Raw genomic sequence first — 21,625 nt, forward strand, 5'->3', positions numbered from 1 at the left:
TAGCGATGTGAGCTAGATTATTGACTCTAGTAAACCCTTTGAGTGTTGGTCACATGACGATGTGAACTATGGGTGTTAATCACATGGTGATGTGAACTATTGGTGTTAAATCACATGGTGATGTGAACTAGATTATTGACTCTAGTGCAAGTGGGAGACTCAAGGAAATATGCCCTAGAGGCAATAATAAAGTTATTATTTATTTCCTTATTTCATGATAAATGTTTATTATTCATGCTAGAATTGTATTGACCGGAAACATGATACATGTGTGAATACATAGACAAACACAGTGTCACTAGTATGCCTCTACTTGACTAGCTCGTTGATCAAAGATGGTTATGTTTCCTAGCCATAGACATGAGTTGTCATTTGATTAACGGGATCACATCATTAGGAGAATGATGTGATTGACTTGACCCATTCCGTTAGCTTAGCACTCGATTGTTTAGTATGTTGCTATTGCTTTCTTCATGACTTATACATGTTCCTATGACTATGAGATTATGCAACTCCCGTTTACCGGAGGAACGCTTTGTGTGCTACCAAACGTCACAACGTAACTGGGTGATTATAAAGGTGCTCTACAGGTGTCTCCGAAGGTACTTGTTGGGTTGGCGTATTTCGAGATTAGGATTTGTCACTCCGATTGTCGGAGAGGTATCTCTGGGCCCTCTCGGTAATGCACATCACTTAAGCCTTGCAAGCATTGCAACTAATGAGTTAGTTGCGGGATGATGTATTATAGAACGAGTAAAGAGACTTGCCGGTAATGAGATTGAACTAGGTATTGAGATACCGACGATCGAATCTCAGGCAAGTAACATACCGATGACAAAGGGAACAACATATGTTGTTATGCGGTCTGACCGATAAAGATCTTCGTAGAATATGTGGGAGCCAATATGAGCATCCAGGTTCTGCTATTGGTTATTGACCGGAGACGTGTCTCGGTCATGTCTACATAGTTCTCGAACCCGTAGGGTCCGCACGCTTAAAGTTTCGATGACGGTTATATTATGAGTTTATGAGTTTTGATGTACCGAAGGTTGTTCGGAGTCCCGGATGTGATCACGGACATGACGAGGAGTCTCGAAATGGTCGAGACATGAAGATTGATATATTGGAAGCCTATATTTGGATATCGGAAGTGTTCCGGGTGAAATCGGGATTTTACCGGAGTACCGAGGGGTTACCGGAACCCCCCGGGGGCTTAATGGGCCATAGTGGGCTTTTGTGGAGAAGAGGAGAGGTGGCCAGGGCAGGGCCGCGCGCCCCTCCCCCACCTAGTCCGAATAGGACAAGGAGAGGGGGGCGGCGCCCCCTTTCCTTCCTCTCTCCCTCCTCTTTCCCCCTCCACTCCTAATCCAACAAGGAAAAGGGAGGGAGTCCTACTCCCGGTGGGAGTAGGACTCCTCCTGGCGCGCCCCCTCCTGGCCGGCCGCACCTCCCCCCTTGCTCCTTTATATACGGGGGCAGGGGGGCACCCTAGAGACACAACAATTGATCGTTTGATCTTTTAGCCGTGTGCGGTGCCCCCCTCCACCATAGTCCACCTCGATAATACTGTAGCGGTGCTTAGGCAAAGCCCTGCATCAGTAGAACATCATCATCGTCATCACGCCGTCGTGCTGACAAAACTCTCCCTCAACACTTGGCTGGATCGGAGTTTGAGGGACGTCATCGGGCTGAACGTGTGCTGAACTCGGAGGTGCCGTGCGTTCGGTACTTGATCGGTCGGATGGTGAAGACGTACGACTACATCAACCGCGTTGTGCTAACGCTTCCGCTTTCGGTCTACGAGGGTACGTGAACAACACTCTCCCCTCTCGTTGCTATGCATCACCATGATCTTGCATGTGCGTATGATTTTTTTTTGAAATTACTACGTTCCCCAACACTCCACACTCCTCTCATGGCCAGTGACACAATCCCACGGAGAACGGTGATACTTCACCGGCGCTGCAAGCTGCGCCGCCGTGCTGCGGGAGATAGCGACATGCTCCGATGCATGCTGCTAGGCGGAGATGCTGGGACGCTGGCACACCGTCGTCCTGCGGTGCGTGTGCGAGGATGAGCTGTTGTGAGGATGCCACCGTGCTACAAGCTGCGAGCAGCACTCCGGCGAGCCAGGGATGCCACAATGACGTACGAAGAAGCACGACGACGAGATGCTGCAAGCTTAGTGGTGGGTACGCTGAGGGAAGCGACGGTGCTACAATGAGGGGAGTTGTAGTAGTGGTCGGCGATGAGACGCTGGAGCAACACCGGCGAGGCGATCCTGCGATGGTGCCACCGTACTGAGAGGCGTTGCTACGGTGGCATCTCGGCTGCGATGACGGCTCAACTGCTGCGACGTTTTGCTGCAATGGCGGCTCAGGCTGCTCCGTCAATGCTTCGAGCCAGTGCTCTGGCATCAACGGCGTGCTGCGAACCTGCCGGTGCTGCGACGGCGCCGCCATGGTGCAAGTCCGTCAGAGTTACTCTGTGCTATGGTCGTGATGGTGTAGAGAAGAAAGAGGAAGGAGAGCATGTTGCATTGACTTTCATCGACGGCTAAGGACGCCCACATCATAGGGTCCAGGAGGTGGATGTTGTTTGCTTTTTTAACATCCGGATGGCGCCTAACAGCCGCCTCAAAAAAACCGGTCGAACCCTAAACCTATCCTACGGTGGTGCCTGTCTCCACTTCCTTTGTATTCCGCATCAGCGACCACGTCCTCAATTTGTCGTCTTCATTAGCGGCGACGGGGTTTAAGACCCGTGAAGTGAAGGTGTGGTATCCCACGAGGAAGAGTAGAACATGAGAGACGGACCGACGCACTTGGAACAGAATGCCCTGCGCCTCGCATGCCTACCCATCCTCGGAGGAGTATGCGACCCGTCCGTTGCTGGGGCCAGGGGACGTGAGGTCGATGATGGACGGTCTGTCACGGTCCACCTGCCACATGCGCCCCCAAAGTTGGACGGTGGCGTGTAGGACGCGCAGCTGACAGCGCTCCTATCCTTGACCAGCTGCACCTCCAGCACGCGTGCGGCCGCGTTCGCGTTCGGCTACGCCGGCTCTGCGTTTCGAGCAGGGCGTTGAGCATGCGCGGCCTCGTAGAACGCATGCTGCCCTGTAACGAAGTTTGGGTTCACCATGGCCATGGCAACCAGAGCCTCCTCGCTTGGGTGCTCATCGTAGATTTGGCCCTTCGCTAGTCGGTGCTGCTCGAGGAGGAGCAAATTGTATCTTTGGTCCTCCTACACCTACCAGAACGCTGACATAGGAGACGGCGCATGCTGCTCCTCATTCGCCATGGCGGTGTCGTAGTGTGCGTGCGCCTGCTCCATGGTCAAACTGGTATGCACATGCGCGGGGGTCCAGCGCGGTGTCGTCTTCGAAGATCGTCACGCACCAAGAGTCCACCCAAGGGCAAGGACCATCACGCACCAGAGCGTTATTTTGAGGATGTCCTGGAGGGTGCCCGCTTGATAGAGGGTCAATGCTCGAAAGACATGATATTCGAGTGAAATGTATGGAAATTTGTAAAAGACAATATTATAATAAAGCTATTTTTTGTAGTTTCGCCTAAAACTTTTGTTCCTCCTGTGCGGCCGTTTTTGTATTAATCTGAAAGTTTTCCAGTCGTCGGCTTCAGCCCCCTCGTATAAAGTACGGGGGTGTTCGGAAAAGCATTTGATCACTCTTAACCCAACGTCTTGGTCCATTAAGGAGGTGTCAATGCAGTGAACTAGGCAATCGGACTATAGGGCGTTAACACTTTCACTTAGCCATAGGAGTTTTATGGTGGGACTACGATATAGCCCCTGGTATGTATACCGCTTATTCCAATACGGTGCGTTACATATATGACCTGAAAAAAGGTCCTTCGTATAATACGGAGGGAATCGCGAAAGATGGTAAGTCATCGAGTGGTTGACCAGCTCTCGCCGCATCATGATAGTCAGTTTTCGGCTTTCTCTACTGAGGTGCTTGACCAGATGAATCGGAAGCACAAACGCAGTAGTTCTCCCTTTACTACCCTAGCCGATAGAGGGGAACATAAGGTAGCAAGCACAGGAGCTGGGCAACCCAACTATTGACCCAAGACATGATTCAGAGTTGATGCATATAAGGCCAAATTCGCGACGCCGAAGTACGCTACAAAGCTGTTCGGACTTGGCGGCAACTCATTTGTTCCCATACCGAGCCCCTGGCCAGTTATGCCGAGGTGTATGTGTGAAACAACCACAGGAGCCAAATTCAGTTCTTTTAGAGAAAAATTAATGCGGGATGTGGATTATGTTTACTGGGACCTGAGTGATATGCCAATCGTTATTTTATAGACAACAAAGCCGCAACCCCCGGCTATTTGACATGCCAGGGGTCGAAGGCGGAGGAAAAAGGCACTTTACATGCTCAAAATAGAGAGTGCGGTCTACAAAAAGTTATTTTGGACCTCCTGTCGCACGTCTGCGCCGCCTATCCTCGGTGAAGGGACTCCTTGAAGGGAATAGCCTTTGGGTGAGTATACGAACCCGAACTCTGATAGAATCCGTGGCCAACCATTGAGCTGCCTGTGGAGAGAATAATGAAAAAGAAAAAGGTAGTTAGAAAAGAAAAAAGAGGTTATGGGAGTACTTGCAGGCTCGTTCGTATTGTGCTTCCGCCGATGCCCAGGGTATCTTAAGTGCATAGTTATGTATGCGTGGTACAGACTGCGCAGGTATATGAGGCGGACGGCGGAAGCTGAACCGCTAATCCAGCTCCGAAATTGATCGATCTTGTTTAATGGAGACCGGTGGCTTAATGGCCGACAAGGTATGCGGTTTAATAAGACCACTTTGTACTTCGGCTGAGATTGCCGTAGTATGATCCTTAGTCTGGAGGGAGTGCTTCTCCTGCTCTCCTGTGGGGTTGTGTGTCACGTATACCATGCTCACTGTTTTTACTTCGGGGGGAAATTGCTTCTGACCCCCGGTATTTGGTTGATGAGTCTCTTTGTCGTCAATATCATCGGGCGGCCTCTTCCCCTTGTGTTCGACGTTGAGCTTGCCGGCCTGCTTGAAGACCCAACAAGTTCTGTTGGTATGATTAGCTGGTTTATCGGGGTGGCCATGAATCTGGCAGGGCCGATCCAATATCTTGTCTAAATTGGATGGTCCGTCTCTGTTTGCCTTGAATGGCTTTTTCCGTTGACCGGGTTTGGGACCGCTTAATCCGGCGTTGACCGCCGTGTCGTTCGTTCTTTCATTATCATTGCGACGTTTGTGTTTACTGCGTCGTGGCTTGCCATTGCCATCTCGGACTTCGGAAGTGCCCAGATCGCTGGCGCTGTTGCTTCTATGAGCGAGCTAGCTGTCTTCTCCCGCGCAAAAGCGGGTCATTAGAGCGGTAAGGGCTGACATGGATTTAGGTTTTTCTTGACCGAGGTGGCGGGCGAGCCACTCGTCCCGGACGCCGTGTTTGAAGGCCGCTAGGGCTTCCGCTCCGAACAGTCGACGATTTGGTTCTTTTTAACTAAGAACCTAGTTCAGAGCTTCCTGGCTGACTCTCCGGGCTGCTGGACAATGTGACTTAAGTCATCGGCATCCGGTGGCCGGACATATTTTCCTTGGAAGTTGTCGCGGAAGGCGTCTTCCAAGTCCTCCCAGCTGCCAATAGAGTTTTCCGGCAGACTGTTTAACCAGTACCAAGCTGGTCCTTTGAGTTTTAGTGGCAGGTATTTGATGGCATGAAGGTCATCTCCGCGGGCCATGTGGATATGGAGGAGGAAATCCTCGATCCATACCGCGGGATCAGTTTTTCCGTCGTATGATTCGATATTCATGGGCTTAAACCCATCTGGAAATTCGTGCTCCATTACTTCGTCTGTGAAGCAAAGAGGATGTGTGGCCCCCCTATATTGGGCCACATTGCGACGTAGCTCCGATGGAGTCCGTCTGTGGTTTTCGGCCCGGACGTAACTAGGCTTGCCGCGTCCGAGCAGATAGTCGTCGCCGCGCGTCGGGGCACGCCCTCATGATCCGTAGATCGATCTAGTATGTCTTGCTCTACTATCCAGGTCCTGCCGAAGGTCATATGTATAACCCCGAGCTGTTTTATCTCTGCCTTTACAGTGAAGTGGGGCGGTCTGGTGTTCGGCTTCAGTTGCCGCTCTGTCCTCACCGCGTTGTGGCCGATTAGCCGCATTGTGTGATGATGGTATGGGCTCCGGCGCTTCATCATCGAACTGAGGTAGCAATTTACGCTTCGGGTAATTTTTGGCTGGGCCACTGAGGCCATATTCATTGGCGGCCAGGACTTCGGTCCATCTATCATTGAGCAGGTCTTGGTCAGCTTGAAGCTGTTGCTGCTTCTTTTTCAGGCTCCTTGCAGTGGCTATTAGCCGGCGTTTAAAGCGCTCCTGCTCGAGAGGTTCCTCAGGCACGATGAAATCCTCGTTGCCGAGGCTCTCCTCGTCCTCGAAGAGTGGAACATAGTTACTGTCCTCCGAGTCTTCGTGTATGGCCTGTTCATCAGGGCTAGCGTGCCCGTCTTCCCGTTCATCCTGTTCGGAGGTTGCCCCAACAAGGTCTTCCTTGTCTTCGACATCGTCTGGAGTATTGTTTTCTCCGGTGCCGGTATTGCTGTCTTTTGCACGACGTGACTTGCAGCGGCGCCGCTGACGGCGGCGTCTGGGCTGTGTCTCAGGAGGTTTGTCCTCAACTAGATCTTCTTTGTCATCGTCGTTAGTTTCTTTAGGTGTATCCACCATGTATACGTCGTATGAAGAAGTGGCCGTCCAGGGTCTGGTGAACGGCGGGCTTTGGCCCTGCTCCTCATCGGCATCGTCGTCCATACCGTCGATGTCTTCGGAGCCGTAATCGAGCATGTCGGTTAAGTCCTCGACAGTGGATATGAAGTGGGTGGCGGGTGGGAGTTGAAATTCCCCGTCATTAGCCTCCAGTTCGAACCGGATATAATTCGGCTGTGAGCCCTCCGCTAAGGATAGATTTTTTAATGAGTTTAGCACATCGCCTAAAGACGAGTGCCGGAAGATGTCCTCGGCGCTGAATTCGACGATTGATGACTGATCCAGCTCGACGTGTGCGGACACACATGGTTCGAAACTTATGGCTGGAAACGAGTCCGAGATTCCGGAGACACGGATATCACCCGAGGTTAGGTCTGTGTGCGGCTCCAACGCCACGGAATCTACGGCTTCCGTGGCGAGGTTGAGCTTCCCGTCCTCGGATGGCGTGATCTGCTCCGGATCTAAGGCCGGAGTAGTTACAGGTGCAATTTCCTGAGCATGGTCCGATGACAGATTTAAGTCATGTTCATCGTAGGGACAGGGAGCAGCTGCCGTGGTCTCAAAGCCGTCGAAGATCAAGTCTCCACGGATATCCGTGACGTAGTTCAAGCTCCCAAATCTGACCTGATGGCCAGGGGCGTAGCTATCGATCTGTTCCAGATGGCCAAGCGAGTTGGCCCGCAGTGCGAAGCCGCCGAACACGAAGATCTGTCCCGGGAGGAAGGTTTCCCCTTGGACAGCATCGTCGTTGACGATTGAAGGAGCCATCAAACCTTTTGGGGACGGCACAGTGGAACTCTCAATGAAAGCACCAATGTCGGTGTCAAAACCGGCGGATATCGGGTAGGGGGTCCCGAACTGTGCGTCTAAAGTCGATGGTAACAGGAGACAGGGGACACAATGTTTACCCAGGTTCGGGCCCTCTCTATGGAGGTAATACCCTACTTCCTGCTTGATTGATCTTGATGAATATGAGTATTACAAGAGTTGATCTACCACGAGATCGTAATGGCTAAAATCCTAGAAGTCTAGCCTGTATGACTATAATCGTATCCATCCTCTACGGACTAAGCCCTCCGGTTTATATAGACACCGGAGGGGACTAGGGTTGTACAAAGTCGGTTACAGAGAAAGGAATCTTCATATTTGATCGCCAAACTTGCCTTCCACGCCAAGGAGAGTCCCCTCCGGACACGGGTAGAGTCTTCGGTCTTTGTATCTTCACAGCCCATTAGTCCGGCCCATGTCCAACAGGCCGGACGCCCGAGGACCCCTTAGTTCAGGACTCCCTCACCTACACCTGCGAGAACGCTGACATAGGAGACGGCGCATGCTGCTCCTCATTCGCCATGGCGGTGTCGTAGTGTGCCTGCACCTGCTCCATGGTCAAACTGGTATGCACATGCGCGGGGGTCCAGCGCGGTGTCGTCTTCGGAGATCGTCTCCGTCGTGGGGTCGTCGTTGGATACCTCGAGCGAGCTAGCCGGCATTTCCTGCTCGATCCGCCTAGCGCTGCGGGTTTGCCAGACGGCTGCAAGGGCGGCCACATCGTGCTTATGCTCCGACGACAGGCTCTCCCACATAGCTCTAGAACTTGTGGTCATGGTGGATGTGGTGCAAGGCAGGAGAATGTGTTGTGGTGTGGAGTTTAGCCGGGTGTGACCGCCTTTATATAGCGGATTCCGGTGAGGCCAAGTGTCCAAGTGCGTCAATGAGCGGTGCCGGAGTTGGTTCCTTGTCCGGTGAGTCTGCTTAACGGCGGCATACGAACGGCCCGACATTGAATGAGCATGATAGATATTCGTCCCGCCCCGTACGGTAAACGTCTCCCCGGTATTGAAGAGGCGTGAACACCGGGGACGCGGCGCGGGCGGCGCTCTCGACCGGCTTATGCCGTTTCAATGTCGGTGCCAGTGAGAGGTCGCGCCACTCTGGACCGGTGTCAATACTAAGCGGCCGCTCTACGCCGGCATGAATGCAGGCAGCTGGCACCGGACGAGAATGTACGCGGGCGAGGGAGGAGGGGATTTTGATGGGCCAGTATGGTCATATGCGGACGTGGCAGCAGTCCAGACACTCGCAAAGCCCTCATTTTGTTCCGGTCTGCGAGAAAAAATGCGTCCGAACCATCGAGCGGACCAATACAAAATCGCGTTGAATGGCAAAACATGTTCTTACAGTACAGTCCGGACAATTGCGCGGGTTTGAGAGATGCGCCCAGCGAGACACCGGCCGCAAGGCCCGCGTTAGGAGCTCGAATCCGATTGCCTCCTTGCTTCTGTCCTAAGACTCCTCGTGTGTAGGTTCTTATAAAAAAGGGACTTCTCGTGTGTACATGTACTTCCTCCGTTCCTAAATATAAATCTTTGTAAAGATTTCATTATGAATCATATACGGATGTATATAGATGCATTTTAAGTGTAGATTCATTCATTTTACTCCGTATGTAGTCCACCTAGTGAAATCACTAGAAAGACTTATATTTAGGAACGGAGGGAGTAGTTGAGCATGTAGAGCATGTATGCAACGTGGTACTGCATTATTAGTAGGAGTACAAATCAGCGTGTGTCGGTGAGAGCTAGGCAGCTAGCTTCATGTCTAGCTGCATTTTTTTATTTTTGAGGAAGCATGTCTAGCTGCATGTTACTGTAGCTGCAAACGCTATCATATACTTCCTCCGTTCCTAAATATAAGTTTTTTTAGAGATTTCATTATGGAGCACATACGGATGTATCTAGATGCATTTTAAAGTATAGATTCACTCATTTTGTTCCGTATGTGGTCCATAGTGAAATCTTTTCAAAGACTTATATTTACGAACGAAGGGAGTATTTTTTTAGGCAGAAACGGTATCATAATCATAATCACGTGGTGTATAAGATGGACCTTGTGGATGAGCAGTGCGTGCAGCCCACAGGACATGGCACCCCGGCCGTCAGCCAGCAGAAACGCGTCAAAGACAAGGTCAAAGCGGTGCCATAGTACTGTACCAAGGTACTGTGACGAATAATAAATGTCCTAAAAGAAAGTACCGTGACGAACGCAGTAGCAAGCCTAATGTAGAAACGCATCTGCTCTATTCAGCCTTTTTTTTAACAAAATGTAGCAGCCCTACTTTCATTCATTAATTCATTAAGTAGGGGAGCCGGTGGAGCCGAGAAATTATACGGGAATACAAGGATGTGAATAAGTAGATAACCTCAGTTAACACGACAAATATAAAAGATAAGCTAGGTCAAGGCAACAACAAGATAAGCACCGAAAAGAAAAGAAGGACTGGAGTGCCGCTATCTTCCATCGTCCTCACGAACAGGAGGCTGCATGAGAACACCATCACCATAAACGAAGAGCTCCAATCAACTGAGGCCATCTATAATGCCTCAAGGCTATTGGCATAGCCCAAGAGCAACGAATGATTGCGTCCACACGTGAACGAAGAGCCACATGTAGCCGAGGCTACATTACAATAGCGGCACCGCCTGCGAAGCGAAAGGCATCAAGGAGCTGAGTCCACACCCGGCTTCACCGTGCATACTGACCATCGTGACGCATAAGGAAAAACTCTCGCACTATTGATCCACACCAGAAGAAGACACCAATAAAGAAGAATAACAATCACACCACCACGAACAAACCACTAGCCCTGGACGATGTCAGCCAGCCAACAGACAAAGGGGCTCCAGATCGATGCCTCCAAGGAGGGAGTGATGCTTGAAGCGCTGCCATCGACGGATCCAAATGGATGTGAGGTTCCCACCGGAAACTTGCAGACCAAGAGGAAATGTCGTAGCTCCATTGAGCGATGCCTCGATGGAGCTGACCGCCACCCAAAGGTGTTGCTATTGTCGGTTCTAGCTCGGAGCTGGAACATGGCTTTCGCTCGGACTGCCATACATAACCGCCAAATGCGCTCAAACTTCCGTAAGCATTACCGATGCCGTCGTCCACAAGAATACCACGTACCACCAGAGACATCACCGCCGCACACCTCCCAACCCCATGTGTCCAACGCGTAACGCCACCACCAACCGAGCTGAATGCCTAGACCCAGGTCCCCAAATGCTGAGCTGCGCCATAGCTCGACACGCCGCCAACCGGACCACTCAAGCCACCGCTCCAAATCCGGGCGCTGCACCGAGCGCCCACCGCTGCACTGGTTTGATATGTCTTCAACGTATCTATAATTTTTTTATTGTTCCATGATATTATAGTATCAATCTTGGATGTTATATATGCAATTTTATATCATTTTCTGGGACTAACCTATTAACCTAGTGTCCAGTGCTAGTTGCTGTTTCTGCTTGTTTTTGGCTTTTCAGAGAATCAATATCAAACAGAGTCCAAATGAAGAAAAATCTTTGAATTAATATTTTTTGGACCAGAAGGGACACATGAAGGTTCAGGAGAAGATCAGAAGAGCCACGAGGGAGAGACAAGCTCGCTAGGCGCGCCGGGGGGGGGGGGGGCAGGCTTGTGGGCCCCTCATGGCACCTCTTGACATAATTCCGCCTCTATAAATTTCCAAATATTCCCAATATACCAGAGAGCCATCTGAAACACTTTTTCCGCCGCTGCAAGCTTCTGTTCTTCCGCGAACCCATTTGGAGGCCTTTTCTGGTACTCTGCCAGAGGGGGAATCTATCACTGAGGGCTTCTACATCATCCTTGCTGCCCTACCGATGATGAGTGAGTAGTTCACCACAGACCTAGAGGTCCATAGCTAGTAGCTAGATTACTTCTTCTCTCTCTTTGATTTTCAATACCGCGTTCTCCTCGATCTTCTTGGAGTTCTATCCGATGTAATCTTTTTTTTTGTGGTGTGTTTGTTGGGATCCGATGAATTGTGGGTTTATGATATGAATATTTATGAATATTAATGGAGTCTTTTTTGAACTTTATTACATGCTTGTTATAGCTTTGTATTTCTCTCTGACTATTCGTTTGGTTTGGGCAACTAGATTGATTTATCTTCAGTGGGAGAGGTGGTTTGAGATGGATTTAATCTTGTGGTGCTCTATCTAAGTGACAAAGTAGGGGACAAAACACGTATTTGATTGTTGAGATCAAGGATAAAATGACGGGGTTTATTCATATTAGTTGAGTTTACTTTGTCTTATCATGTCATCTTGCTTAAGGCGTTACTCTGTTTTTATTAACTTAATACCCTAGATGCATGCTGGATAGCGGTCGATGGGTGGAGTAATAGTAGTAGATGCAAGCAGGAGTCGGTCTACTTGTCTCGGACGTGATGCCTATATACATGATCACTGCCTTGAATATCGTCATAACTATGCGCTTTTCTATCAATTACCTAACAGTAATTTGTTACCCATCGTATGCTATGTGTTCGAGAGACAAGCCTCTAGTGAAAAATATGGCCCCGGGGTCTACTTTAATCATATATAAAACATAAAAATATTTTGCTGCACTTTTATTTTATTGACAACCCTCTTGTTTGCGTTGGGTGCAAGTATTTGCTTTTGTGTCTGCAGATGCTGTTCACGCGAGGTTCTGTGTGGTTCTCCTACTGGATTGATAACCTTGGTTCTTAACTGAGAAAAATACGTATCTCTACTATACTGTATCATCATCTCCTCTTCGAGGAAATCCCAACACAACTCACAAATAGCAGCTGGCCGCCATCCATGCGAGCACGGGAGGCTACTGTCGTGGCCAACCACACCAAATTCCTCATGCACCGGCCCGGCCCTATGGTTCGCTGCACACGACCTTCCCACCATGCCAACGAGTAGGTCAGCCATCAGCATCACCGCCCAAGGCCGCCCCCCTAGCTTCCACTGTCGCCCCGCGAGCACACTGCCCTGGCAAGGGACCAAGAAGCATGCCAGGAGAGGAGCTTGCCCTGCTGCTGCCATCCGCCAAGAAGGGATTTGCCCATCGGCATCATCTGGCAACAGCCATGGCTAGAGAGTGAGGTGGGGAGGGACGGGGCGACGGCTAGGGTTTTCCCATGCCGCCCCCTAGAGAGCGACTTCCGAACTTTTTAATGCTCTGTTCATCTGAAATCCAACTGTTAAGAATTTCCTTGGGATGGTTGAATGAAGCTTAATGTCGAGGACGCATTCTGTGAGGCCAATGACAATGGAGGCAATGGCATGATCCTTAGAGATGAGAAGGGCACATCATCTTCTCCTCCCACATATGTTTGTTGTCTTGTTCAAGTGCCCTTGAAGCTAAAGTATTTGCATGTATGAAAGGGTCACCCTAACCCTAGAGAGGCGCTCAACCCTGCTTATCCCAGAGATTGATACATGTCTGGCTGCGGGCAGCATCATGGAATGGACGATGAACTAGTCGCCGGTGGCCACACGAGGTCAAACAAAGGCAGGGATCATAAAATTATAGCTATTCATCGTGACCAGTATGTAGTCAGCCATAGAGGGTGTTTGGTTGGGCTTTTACTTGCCTTTTTCACTTTGGCTTATAAGCCAAAAAAGCACCTAAATATATGTGCTTTTTGGCTTTTTTTTGCTTATAAGGTGCTTTAAGACAATATAAGCCAAAAAGCCAAAAAAAGCACCTATTTAGGGAGTATGGCGTTTTGGATCGAATTTTTGATAAATTCAAAATTTTGGTTTCAAAATATCCTGAAAAATTTGTACAAGTAAACAAGGATGTGAAGTATATGTGTGTAAAATTTCAGGATAAAATACGTTGAAATGCGACCTGTACAAAAAAGACAATTTCATGGTCTTGGAGCATGAATAGTATCATGTGTTAAATAGCCATATATTTTTTTATAGCCACCATTTCAACGTATTTCGTCTTGAAAATTTACACACTTGTGCATTATGCCTTCATCTATCTCTGTAACTTTTTTTTCAGATTTTTTTAAATATAAAAATATGAATTTTGAGTTTTGCATTTGGAGGCCTCCATGAAGCTCGGCCTCTAAAAGCAATTTCTGTAATTTTGTAGTAGCTTCTTAATCACTCTCCCCCCTTCTTCCAATGTAAATTGTAACTATCTGGATACTCTAACCCCCCCCCCCCCCCCCCAACTCTTAACTTATTAATACAAAAGGCAGTGAGAGAACCTCGCTGTCATCAGTTAAAAAAAAAGCAATTTCTACTATTTATGTGCTTTTTTTGGCTTATAAGCCAAAGTGAAAAAGCCAAGTAAAAGCCCAACTAAACACCCCCATAGGCTAGCCCAGCTTGGGCGTTCGTCTCCCCGGGTTGCGTTGTGGTTCCTCTAAATTTGGCGTCTCCTAGTGCGTCGGGGACTGCGGGGTTGCTATGTGCCCCGCCTATAACGGTATGTGTCACTGACTGAGAGTAAAGTATACCTAGTCATAATGGGTCAGGCGGTCTTGAGAAGGTATTGCCCGATTTTTAGTTTTTCTTTCTTTTATGTGTTTTTTTACTTATTTTAATAGTTTTTCCTTTGTTTTTTTCTTTTATTGTTTATTTTTTTCTTTATATTTATTTTTTCACATTTAGTTCATGAATATTTATTAAAACTTGTGATTTTTAAATTCCAGGAATATTTTTCAAGTTCATGAATATTTTTAAAGTTCACAAGAATTTTCAAAGTCTGTAACTTTTTTTTTCAAATTTGTAATCCTTTTTCAAATTCAAACATTGTTTGAAATCCAAGGATACTCTTTTACAATTCACAAACATTTTTTTTTCTAAAATCCATGATTTTTAATTCACCATATTTTTGAGAATCCAAGATTTTTTAAAATTAGTGAACATCTTTTTATTTAACAAAAAACTCCAAATAAAAACAATGATAATTGTTTTATTTTCTGAGCTAGCAGTGGAGTGGACATAAAAAAAACTAAGCGAGCGTGTGGAGCAGGGAGCTGAGCGAGCAAGAGCTTTATTTGGCGGTCAATGTGAGCGTTATAGTAGCGATTCCACGATTTTAGTGTGGAATAAGAGTCTTCAAGGGGCAAACACAACCACCACGAACTGACACAGAGGCCGAAATGTGTACAGACACCGCGATCATGCATTGAAAAGCTCCACTTTACCCTCAGAAAAATACACTGCCTCCAACAGCATCCCAACATGATATACGAATGAAAAGAAAACACTGTCAAAACACAATTACAACCCAAGCCAAAGTAGATAAAACCAAAACAAGACAACCAACTGCAATAACCAGCTAGAGAAAAAAAGAGTTAATCCTAAATGTTGCGGCGAAGCGTACGTTAGCTCTTGTACAATTCATGGGGCTTCGCAAGCAAGCTGCAATTTGTTAGCTACTTTGGGTAAGCAGCACACATATGATCCCATGATTAGGGGACAGTTTCGGCCGGCTTTTGCAACATGGGCACAAGGATCTCATCAACTGATACAAGTGCCAGCACTCAGTGCTGTTGGGTGCGTGTGCGTGCCCCGAATCTCAACTGTAGGTGCTCTAACCGCAGCAGCAAGATCAACAGGGACCGGCCGGCTCCACGGGATTGCAAAAGGGATCCTATGCATATGCAAACACGCATGCATGCACGCACGGATCATGGGAGAATGATGAACGGGTTGCTTCGGGGAAGCATCGTGGACGATCTCCTCCCCCCTCCTTCCTCCCCCGAAAGTAGATCAAACACATGTGAGAGGGGAGTAGATGATTGCTCTCGATCGACCCATCCACCCATCCGTCTCCGACAGGACACGCAGCGACGCCAACTTTTGCATGCGCTCTCCCTTTCGCGACCGCGACAGCCTAACAGACCGCGCCGCGTACAGTGCAGATAGAGAAAGGGCCACCGATCCGTGCGTGCGTGCGTCCTGCCACGCTCGCTTCCTTCCGTCCATGCGTCTCGTCTCGCTTCAGGATCCGGCACATCTGAGGACACGTTATCATATACGGAGTACTCCTATATCCTGGGGAAGCAGAAGCTAGAAGCTAGTCGATGCCCGGGATACGTCTGGGGGCTGCTGGACCACTCTGAATCCTCGACGCATTATATATCCTCATGCTTTTGGTCTGTACAGCGAAAATGAAGTGACCAAGTCGTTGAAATGGCGGGGGTTATTTAACCGAGGACCATAGAACAAGGACGCCGATATTCACCACACGTGTGGCATCTAGAGGTATCTGCCGTACGCCTCATGTGGCATCGACGCAGGCCCGCCCGCACGAGCACGTCCGGGCGCCCCCCGTCGCAGCCCGCACATCCGGTGTGCAGCGCGATCGCTCACACATCCGGGCGAGCCACCCCCGCGGCCCGCACGACCAAATCCACCTCTCAGCCGTCGTCCCTCCCCGCCCGTGCGCCAGAGTAGCCACCGTCGGTCGTCTCCAACCTCCGGATCGGCAAAGCTCCCCCTACCTTCCTCCTCTTCCTTCGCTATTTGCCATGGCAACCAGATCAGACCACCAGCGCCCCCTCAACGGAAAACACGGCAACGAACTCAACAAAAGGTGAGAAACATCTTGGATCTAGTCGTTCTCCTATCTCTCCCCCCTCCACTAATTTCACTTCGAGATTGCCCGCATAGATGGCGATTGGATCCACATGGTCATGGCAACTAGACCACACACGTCCTACATTTGTGCCGCATTGATCTAAAAACACATGAATCTGGCCATTCTCCTCTCGTCTCTAAATTCCACAAAGTTGCCATCATGTATCCTAGATTTGATCTTCATAAATGCGGGCAATCAGAAGTTCGTACTAAGCTGTTAGTTTGGGGTTGCTATCAAACTGTGCTCGAAAGTATGTTAAGGCTCACGAAGAGTTAGACAAAAAGAGGATGGAGGAAAAAGTTGAATACGGAGGGGGAGCAGGGCAGAACAAAGTATTTGGCCGGCAACTATAAAGGAAAATAGTTGCCACCCAACTTTGCTGGTAGTTGCCACCATGTTCTATAGTTAGTTGTCGCCGATCCTACATGGTAGTTGCCATCCAGATTGTAGAAAGAGAATGAATATGCATGCCTTGTCAACAAGATGCACGACTACAATGTTCTACTTGCCATGCTATGCTAGTGGTTTATGCCAGTCATATGATAACAAGGACGCCGATATTCACCACACGTGTGGCATCTAGGGGTATCTGCCGTACGCCTCATGTGGCATCGACGCAGGCCCGCCCGCACGAGCACGTCCGGGCGCCCCCCGTCGCAACCCGCACATCCGGTGTGCAGCGCGATCGCTCACACATCCGGGCGAGCCACCCCCGCGGCCCGCACGACCAAATCCACCTCTCAGCCGTCGTCCCTCCCCGCCCGTGCGCCAGAGTAGCCACCGTCGGTCGTCTCCAACCTCCGGATCGGCAAAGCTCCCCCTACCTCCCTCCTCTTCCTTCGCTATTTGCCATGGCAACCAGATCAGACCACCAGCGCCCCCTCAACGGAAAACACGGCAACGAACTCAACAAAAGGTGAGAAACATCTTGGATCTAGTCGTTCTCCTATCTCTCCCCCCTCCACTAATTTCACTTCGAGATTGCCCGCATAGATGGCGATTGGATCCACATGGTCATGGCAACTAGACCACACACGTCCTACATTTGTGCCGCATTGATCTAAAAACACATGAATCTGGCCGTTCTCCTCTCGTCTCTAAATTCCACAAAGTTGCCATCATGTATCCTAGATTTGATCTTCATAAATGCGGGCAATCAGAAGTTCGTACTAAGCTGTTAGTTTGGGGTTGCTATCAAACTGTGCTCGAAAGTATGTTAAGGCTCACGAAGAGTTAGACAAAAAGAGGATGGAGGAAAAAGTTGAATACGGAGGGGGAGCAGGGCAGAACAAAGTATTTGGCCGGCAACTATAAAGGAAAATAGTTGCCACCCAACTTTGCTGGTAGTTGCCACCATGTTCTATAGTTAGTTGTCGCCGATCCTACATGGTAGTTGCCATCCAGATTGTAGAAAGAGAATGAATATGCATGCCTTGTCAACAAGATGCACGACTACAATGTTCTACTTGCCATGCTATGCTAGTGGTTTATGCCAGCCATATGATAAGATTGCCGTGTTTCCTTTTGTGGAAACAACAAAATGGAATTGGAATAATAATGCGTTCACATTCATGCAGTGATTAAATCGTTCTACAGGAGTGTGAAAAAACAGGGGGAGAAGCAGAATGAATCCTAGAGACGGGCCTGATCCTTGGTTTTCCGGACAGCCACAAGCGCCCCCTTGGGATGCGATAGGGTACAATGAACTCATTTCAGCAGGACCATTGCTGCCACTACTAGAGCAGTACACGGGCATGGGTACGATGCATGAAGAAAAAGTGAAATTTGACATGTTTGTGGACTTGAAAATGGCATTCTTCTTATGTATTACAATGACATTGTTCACATGTTCTTACGACACAACCACGCCACCAGAAATACCATGGCAAGTTGCAACACAGGGGGCTATCGGTGATAGAGATGCGAGAGACCAACTTCAAGTAGCACATGTGGCAAATCAAGGTATTGTGAACCCAAAAAAAGAATGCAAGCATGTTGATGTGGCAAAAAATCATGCAAGGATGGCAGACTTACGAGTATTTTGAAAACACAGGACCATCATGCAGCACGTGGCAACAGCTGGCAACCGGATACCTGCCATCAACATCTTATGCAGGTGAGACATAAAAAAATGATCATGCGCACAATGTATCGAAAAAGGAAACTAGAGAAAGATAAGGCAGTTACGAGGTGTGACAAAATGAAAAATAGATGACATTAGCGTTTGTAGCTGATGCAAAACAAAAAGATGATAAAAGTGCAGCTGCCAAGCCTGGTCAAATGTATTTGCCATCCGTGGACAACTGCGTTTGCCAATTAATATACGACTGCCATTGTCATATGTGATTGCACGCAGTTGCCATGTTGGTTCAACTACAGTTGCCATGTCTGAACAACTGCAGTTGCCATGACTGCTCAACTACAGTTGCCATGTTTTAACAACTGCAGTTGCCATGCCTGACCAACTGCAGTTGGTCAATGCTTGTCGACTGTAGTTGCCATGTATGGTGGATTATGTTTGCCATGATTTGAAAACTAAACTTCCACATGACGCGTGAAGGGAGAAAAATGAGATTTAACATGTGTGTATACATGAAATATGGCATCCCATCTTATGATTTACGTTGACATGTTCGCAGGTTCTTACGGTACAACCACACCACCAGGAGTCTTGTGGCAAGCTGCACCATTGCGGGCCATCAGTAATGCAGATACAGCACACCAACTTCAAGTAGCACACCAACTTCAAGTAGCACATCAACTTCAAGTAGCACATGTGGCAATTCAAGGTAATTTGTGAACCAAGAAAATCATGCAAGCACGTTGATGTGCAAAAAAAGAAGTAGCATACAGAAAAACCGAGATCATGAAAACAGTAAACGAAAGAGTATCAAGGATGATGGGATGACAGACTTACGAATATTTTGAAAACACAGGACCATCATGCAGTACGTGGGCAACAAGAGAACTGCCATCAACATCTTGTGCATGTGAGACATTTAAAAATCTGATCGCACGCACAATGTATGACAAAAAGGATACTAAGAAACAAGGCAATTACCATGCTGTGACAAAAAATAAAAAAACAGAAAGACAATTGCATCAAAAGCTGATACACAAAGCTTTGGAAAAAGTGCAGTTGCCAAAACTGGTCAACTGCATTTGCCACCAATGTATAAGTCCATTTGTCATCTATGATCATCTGAATTTGTCAATTATTGTCTGTATGTATTTGCCATTTGTGATTATCTGCATTTGCCTTGTGTGCTCATACTTAGCTTGCATTTGATGTTAAAATGCTGATTGCCATGACTGGACAATTGGAGATGCCATATTAGGTCAACTACAGCTGTCATGGCTGGACAACTGCAGTTGCCATACTTGGCCAAATGCGGCTACCCAAGACTTGCATCTATGCATGTTGCCATGCAAATATGGATTACAGTTACCATGATTTCAAATTGCACATTCCAAGACTTTAGACATGTAACTAACATACCTGGTTATCTACCTGTGCAAAATGGAAACAATTACATTTGCAATGCCTCAATTCAATGCGTCATCCATGCGTAGGCACCTACAATTTGCCTTGTAGAATAAAATGCAGTTGCCATGGTCAATCAGCAGTTGCCATATTTGATTATAATGAAGATGCCATCCAAACAATACTGATTACACATGAACCTGATTTAAAAAATGCAAGAGCTTCGACTACGTTCAACAACGGTGCACGAACATATGCCGTGGGTACCTCGGAGAACACGGAAGGGTCGTTCCACGAGCCGGTGAACCATACTATCACGAACAATGCAGAATCAATGTCAGAACTTGCTAGCGTTGCAGCAATGACGACAAGCATGTCTGTGCGCACCAGCAGAAGCAACGTTCGAACAGATGAAACAACCACCAATACTGAAGTGAATGATGAAACTGATGACGAAACGCAAGGGGAAGAAGAAGAGGGACAATCAGAATTCATGCCAACTCAACCACCTTATGTTGGACAGAGATTTAGTTCCTTTGAAGATGCCAAGAAATACTATCAGAGCTATGCGTTGTTCCATGGATTTGCTGTGATAACAGAATACCATAGGAAAATAAAAAAACTAACGAGTACAACAGAGGTGAGCTAAGGTGCTACAAGGCGCGAAAGAATAACAAGGTTAAAGGTGTTGTGCCTGTCATGCCGGAACGAAGGAGAGGCATCATTCTCAAGATAAAATGCCCTGCCAGAATGAAGCTAAACACAGATGGAGCCTGGTGGGTGGTCACCGAATATGTCGAAGAACACAACCACGATATGATAAAGAAGTTTGACCTAGTAAGATTACTGGGCGCCCACAGAGGATTCAATCCTCACAAGAAGAAATTCATAAAGTTACTACATGATTGTAACGTCAGTACATCGAGAATGGTCCAGATACTATCCCTGATCCACAACAAAGATGGTAGTCTGGGTAGCATGCCCTACATACCAGCAGACGTCACAAACCTAAAGGCAAAGTACCGCAGAGAGAGAGCAAGTTGGCTGACATAGAAGACACGATTGCCTACTTCGAAGAGAAAGCAAAAGAAGATCCTGATTTCTTCTATAGGATAAGACTGGACGATGAGGACCGTGTCAGAAACATGTATTGGGTGGATGGTGCAGCAAGAAGAGCCTACAAACATTTCCGTGATTGCATTTCTTTTGACGCGACATATCTCACGAATATGTACAAGATGTCATGTGCTCCATTCATAGGAATAAATAACTACAATCAGTCCTTGCAGTTCGGCTGCGGCCTGGTGCGGAACTTGATGGTTACACTTGGTTGTTCAAAACCTTCTTGGAGTGCATGGGTGGACTTGCTCCAATAAACATAATAATAGACCAGGACTTTAGCATGCGTGGAGGCATAGAGGAGGTCTTCCCCATGGCAGTGCACAGGCACTGCAGGTGGCATATTATTAAGAAGGATGAAGAGACTCTAGGTCCATTCTTTGTTGACCGTCCAGATCTACACAAGGCATTCGAGTTGTGTGTCGACCACAGCTTGACAGTGGAGGAGTTTGAACGAAGCTGGATGGCTATGATTGAAAAATACCAAGTCCAGGACAACGAGACACTTAAGAACCTGTGGGAGAAGCGGATGTACTGAGTGTCAGCTTTCTTCATGCAGTGCTTCGATCCATTTCTGCAGACTACGCAATGCATCGAGGGGTTCAATGCTGTTTTGAAGCGTTACGTGAGCCCTGACAACTAATTGCTATAGTTTGCCAAGCAATATTCAGCTTTGCAACAGAAAATATTGGGATCTAAGCTGCAGCAAGAAGCAAAGACCGCACTCAAGCAGCCTAAATTCCTAACATATTTACCGATGGAGAGGCAGATGAGCAAGATATACACCAACAAAATATTT

This window comes from Triticum aestivum, chromosome 5D (genome assembly GCF_018294505.1).
Source record: "Triticum aestivum cultivar Chinese Spring chromosome 5D, IWGSC CS RefSeq v2.1, whole genome shotgun sequence".
Lineage (NCBI taxonomy): Eukaryota > Viridiplantae > Streptophyta > Magnoliopsida > Poales > Poaceae > Triticum > Triticum aestivum.